General features: G+C 37.8%; 1 pseudogene; it reads right to left on the bottom strand.

Annotated features, from left to right (window-relative positions):
* Positions 1-2,067: 2,067 nt before the first annotated feature.
* On the bottom strand, positions 2,068-5,379 carry LOC134646111 (procathepsin L-like; annotated as a pseudogene).
* Between the last annotated feature and the right edge of the window lie 1,122 nt (positions 5,380-6,501).

Here is a 6,501-nt window from a genome sequence, read left to right as displayed (position 1 = left end):
AGTCACTTGGATGAATGACGAAACATTTCTCTCTCTGAAAACACTATGTCCAGATGAACAGAATCAACTTTTGAAGATTTACTTACCTGGATGATTGCGAATGCATCAAGACCCACACTTGTTATTAATCTCTGGCTCTCTTCCACATGTCTTTTATCCTGTCTTCCTTCTCTCTCCCCAGCTGGTCGCAGCAGATGGCCGCCCCTCCCTAAGCCTGGTTCTGCCGGAGGTTTCTTCCTGTTAAAAGGGAGTTTTTCCTCCCCACTATCGCCAAAGTGCTTGCTCATAGAGGGTCATATGATTGTTGGGTTTTTCTCTGTATGTGTTATTGTAGGGTGTACCTTACGATATAAAGCGCCTTGAGGCGACTGTTGTGATTTGGTGCTATGTAAATAAAACTGAAAATAGAAAATTTTGGTGAGTCGTCCAAATCCTTGTTCATTCTTACACAGGAGGCTAATAAGGGAAGTGAGAACACCTGGGGAAAAACAGCTGATACAAATGACCTGAACACCACAGGGGACATACAACTAAACACGCTGAAAAAAGAACAAGAGACACTTGAAAAAACAGGACACATAATGGGACGTAGACATAACAACTTGAGCTTGACAACATGGAACATGCTCTACCATGCATAACTGTGTGCAGTCGCCTTAGCCCCACCGGCCCTGAGCTGTATTGTCTCGAAGCAGAACTTTACAAAACACTTAATTAACTAAATTTACGTGGGTGAGATGTGTAAAAACCAGACAGGATCAGCTATTGCATCAGCGCTTGAGGATATTCTGAGAGAGGGACAGATGAAGGTAAGGAGTTTTTTAATAAACATTTTCAACGGTTAATGGCATGATATAGCACACATTTCTCAACATCAAGCAAGATTAAATCAAGCATTGCTGAACATTTTAACAGAAGCTTTAACCTTCCTGTCGTGTTTGGGTCAAATCTGACTGATTTACAACTTAAAACAGTCATAAATATTGTGTTTTACATCTGATTGCTTCAAGGCCTTATGACATCCTCCAGACTATGCACTTGAACATATAAAAGTGATGATCACCTCTTTCATTTAATTTTGAGTGTTTTAATCAACCTTGTTACATCTGTGGTGTTCCTGGTCAAAAGTGACCGCCATAGGAAATGAATGGGAATCCACTTGCCTATTTGTTAATCCTGGTATTAGCCCTGTTTGTGCTGGAGTGATGGATTCTTTCAATAAATCCCAGAAAATCAGTTTGATTTTGATGCTCAATTTATTTTTGCACAACAAACAGAATGTAATTAATTTGCTTAAGTGTAATCTCTTTGATATGCTGTTTATACATATTGGTGACTCTCAAAGTTGAGCCAATGGGAACTCAATCAGAATCCATGAGAGACCAAATAAATATTGAAAACCAGCATGGATTTTAGAGAAATGTATCAGCAGTACATAATTTGATTTGACTGATAGATTTTACCAATGATTTAATATTGTTAACATAGTAAATCCACCCACTCACACACCTGATAAGGAAGGAACAGCAAAAGGTGCATTATTCAACCATATCATTTCATTGGTATTAATAAGTATTTAAACATTTCTAGATAAAACAAAACTGTCACTGACAACTCTACAAAAAAGCCAGGAGTTAACCAGTTAATCATCAAGCACAAAATCTGCAGAAAACTAGATAGAAATGCATCCCACAGGGGCTGAGGATCTCTTTCTGAATAAAGTTGATTGATCAACAGACCAATATTTCTAATGGTAACATCACAACATGGTTATTAAACCATTACACTACAGTAAAAACACACATGTAAATGTTTATATCTCAATGTGAAATTGCAGTTTTGGGAAAAGAGAGACTGGTTGACACCATAAAAAGGATACTGTCTTATAATTCAGTTAATTTAGATAAAACTAAAAAACTAATACCCATAACCATGACCCTACAGCAAACTGTAGTGTAGTGTAAAAACATACTGTTAGATTATCAGAAGTTACATGTGTTTAAATGATATTTTAAGTAAATGTTGGTCAGATAAGGACAAAATGAGGATGAGTTTACTCCCACCTCTTCAGACCAGAGGGTAGGTTGCTCGAGTGGCAATCCCACACTGGTTGTACTTGTTCCTGCTCATCTTAATGTATCCCATCTCTCCCCATCCAAGTCCCCAGCTACAGAAAGAAACAAATGAACAACATTTAGCAGCTAAAGCTCACACTTCATGTTCATGTTTACCAGTGTTGGGTAAGTTACTTTAAATTAGTAACTTAGTTACATTACTAGTTACTTCTCTAAAAAAGTAACTCAGTTATTTCAAGTTACTCGTTAATTTCAAAGTAACTAGTTACTAGGGAAAGTAACTTTGGTTTTACTCAGAATTCTCTTGTTAATGTGTTGCTTCCGTAACTGGATACCCAGCAAGACTGCCAGTCTTCTAGCTTGCTTACTTGCCACAAGTGCACTGTGCCACCTACCAATAGAAAGGAAAAAATTATGTGCACATTTCCACGAGAGAAATCCCACGCCTGGACCGTCGTTGACCGCCGCCATGATTCTAGCCTGCTTTTTACATCCAACACAAAAACTGCAGTCGTGGTGCTTTTGATTGTACTCAGAACTTGGAAATTCTGCCTTCTGAATAGGAAGATGTAGGTAACACCAGACTGCAGATGAGCTGCATACAGGGTTGGACTGGGACAAAAAAATCGTCCCGGGCATTTTGACTAGAGACCGGCCCACCATTATAGGAAAAATCATAAAGCCTTTGAATGAAAAAAAACCACTGTTGTGCCAGTGATGTACACTGTTCTGATGGTATATATGTATCAATCTATCAATTGTTTGTTGTAAGACTCAGATAATTATTTTTTTAAAAGCTAGACATTTTAAATGAGAATAATAACTCTAATAATTAACCGTATGAACAAAATAAAGTTCAACATCAGTAACATCATAGCACCCACCCAGCTGTATAGAAACTCCGTCATGCTAGCTAGCACGCAGTACGAAAATGTCAGCATAACGAAAATAAACTAAACTTGGTTTATATCTGACCCAGATAGACTGCAGGTCATAACTTCTTACCTGAACTTCAGTTCACCTGACACTCGGACCGGCGGCCGCTTCGGGTCTCTCCTCTTGCCTCCCTTTTCCTTCATCCACCTGCTGGCTTCCACCACTTGCTAATGTTATTGAATCTGTGGAAGCTCCGCAATATCCACCACACGAAGTAACGAAAAACGAGCCTATCTAAATCCCAGTAACAAGTAACGCGTTCCTGGTTTTGGCATAATAACTAGTTACAGTGCTCGTTACCACAATAATAACGTAGTTACTGTAACGCGTTACTTAATAACGCGTTAGTCCCAACACTGATGTTTACATATCCGTGTATCATCACTGAGTGAATGTTGGAAAGAATGAAATTAATGAATTAAAATATGAGCATCACATGTGGGTATTTACCTGTTCTTGACCAGCCAGTAGTCATGCCCAGTCAAAGTACCATAACCTACAACCAGCACAGCACGGCCCAAACGTGTGCTGCTGCAGGCCGGCTCATCATACAATCCTGTAAATACATGTCAATCAGACTTACAGGTATAAAGAATAAATTAAGCACCTTCAATTTCTTTTTTTATTTGAAGATATTTTTCTTGGTACTTTCCACAAAGTGTGTCAATGTCTGCACCTGAATGGTAGAGTTGAAACGATGGATGAGAAGCATCAATGGACACAGATATCGGTCCAATGGTGGCCACGGCCTCCTTCAGTGCAGCTTCATTAAAGTAACTCACATGAACATAGCCAGTGCATTGGGGTTGTAACGGCATAGTCCATCCTAATTGAGAGAAAATATGTTATAATTTACTATAATTTACTATACTAGATTGAATTGTATTTGAAAGAAGTACAGTAAGTAGTAAGTAGTACTACTTTACAAGTCTTGGAACTACTATATATTTTAGCCAGAAACCACCATGACTACCACTGTCTGAATGAGCACATGGCAGTTTCAACTTTGATATTTAGCAAGATGATCATAGTCAGGTAATGAACACCTGGAAATGTACATTCAAAGATTTTGTTTTAGGAGATCTGGTTTGACAGCAGGTTTTTGAGACATTGCTGTCTAATTACCCTAGCCTCATAAGGGTAGGACGCCTCAGTGTCAATTCCTCCATTGAACCTAATGTAGTGAAAAGCCTGGTATGACAAGCCTCCTTGGCAGCCATGGTTCCCAAAGCTGCGAGAGCAGTCCACCAACTGCTGTTCACTCAGAGACACCAATTTTCCTGTCTTCCTGAAGTTCTGACCCTCCAGTGCACCAGTCTGCAATAAATATGAGTTCATCTTAATCCAGAATATTTAGCTGATAATGCAATATAATTAAGTTGAGCAAAGATTCCCATATTACAACAAATAGAGAACACTAAGTTATATGTACTGACTGCACTGAAGGCCCAGCAGGAGCCACACATCTTCTGATCCTTGACATCAGTGACATATCCCTTATCTCTCCAGTCAACAGTGTTGGGCAGATCAATATCTTCAGGAAGCCGGAGAAATGCAGAACCATTGTGAGGCAGGGAAGCATTGAGGGAACCAAGGCAGCCCTGGGAAATCAGGTGCTTGTATTCCTCATTTTCCTAATAGTAATAATAATAATAATAATAATAATAATAATAATAATAATAATACATTTTATTTGAAAGCGCCTTTCAGAACACTCATGGACACTGTACATGGTAGAATAATAAAAGCAACATAATAACATAACATAATGAAGAAGGACATTTTTTTTCTTTTCAAATATCATTTTTGCAATCAAAATTAATTTTTTTTTAAAAAGGATGAAACATAACTGGCACATGTTTTTTCGTACATACCATGTCAGCAAAGTAGGTCATACCAAGGCGGTATGACTTCAAACCCTGGTCTGCTAATATGTTGTGAATTAGCACAAATTCACGGTTGTTGAGCCAGATCTGCTTCCGATGAGCCTCCTCTGATGGAGAGTCATAGGATTTTTCTGCCAGTTGGAAAATGAAATAATCATAAAGAGAACAAAGGAATTATGAATAAAGAATAAAAACTGAATTTCTGGTAAGAGATACCCTTTTATTTATTTTAAAAATTTTCTACAAGTAAATGTAAGGGTTAGTTCACATTTTTTCTCAAAATTTAAGGTTTACTAAGCATATTTTAAAGACCACAAAACATGAACAACAGCATTTCACACAAGGCTAAACTAAAAGAGGAGAAAAGAGTCTACTGTCTCACCAAACTTGAGCTTCCATGCATGAAACTCCAGATCTCCAAGAGAGATGCTGGCACAGCTGGGCACAGCCAAAAAAGCAGTAACAACTAGAAGCAACTTCATCTTGATTGAAGACAAGCAGAAAAATACAGATCCTTTTGTCTTGGAGGACACCACACAAAATGTTGCAAAGATTGAGGTTAAACCAGCTCGGGCTGAGGTAATGTAGTTCTGTATCAGAGAGAAACAGAGTTCCTATATGGCTAACTACAGTTATAATTGTTGTATTCCAGTTTGGTGACTCACAGCAGTTCAAAAACAAAGTGAAAGAATTTCAGGTGCAGTAAAAGGTGGAGCTATACATTAAGAGGAGGATCACATGATGTTTGCATGATGTCACTCTTTTAACAAAATTTTTCTTCCTTTCAGCTGATTAGTTATTAGTTATGTCATGACAATCACAAATTTAACAATCCAATCAGAGAACAGATGGGTTTGGCTGTTGGTGGGGTGCTTTACTGAGCTTCAGGTCCTGGAGGAATAAATGCCCTTCCACCCCACCGACATGTAGTACTGAGAATGGACATGAATACTGAGTGGTCAAGATCAGGTAAATGCCCTCATGTGATTCTCGTATTTTAATTAATGTAATTTATGTACTTAAATTATACATATATATATATATATATATATATATATATAACGATATATATGATGATATGGGTAGTGTACGTTTATAATAAACTCTTCCCACATTTCTTTGGCTTTTTTTTTTTTTTTTTTTTTGGAGGATTATGTCTAATTCATTCATGAAATGCCGGTCAAGCGACAGAAAACAAAGAGGTGAAAATGAAAAATGATTTCACTGGCAAGGGCGTAATTTCCAGGGGGTTAGGGGGGTTTGACCCACCCAGTAATCAGACCCAACCAATATAACCCCCCCCCCCCCCCAATAAAATTATGAATTATATTTTTCTAATTATATTAGATTTTCTTTGCTAATTTCAGGTATTACCAGCAAAATATTTGAATGTTTAATCATCTGGGAATTTGACCAGATTTATTTATTTATTGAGGCAGAGATCTTGACCTTCCCCCCCCAATATTCAGCACAAAGTTAAGCCGATGTTCACTGGCCTAGTAACATGATATGGATCCATCAATCCATTCTGCTTAGAGTCTAAATGGAAGACAGCAATTCCTATTTCGATCAAGAAAGAGCTAAAAAGCAGAATCATTACTATA

Source organism: Pelmatolapia mariae, linkage group LG16_19 (genome assembly GCF_036321145.2).
Source record: "Pelmatolapia mariae isolate MD_Pm_ZW linkage group LG16_19, Pm_UMD_F_2, whole genome shotgun sequence".
Taxonomy (NCBI): domain Eukaryota; kingdom Metazoa; phylum Chordata; class Actinopteri; order Cichliformes; family Cichlidae; genus Pelmatolapia; species Pelmatolapia mariae.
Note: the sequence above shows the minus strand (reverse complement) of the source record. Positions and strands in the feature narration are given on the sequence as shown.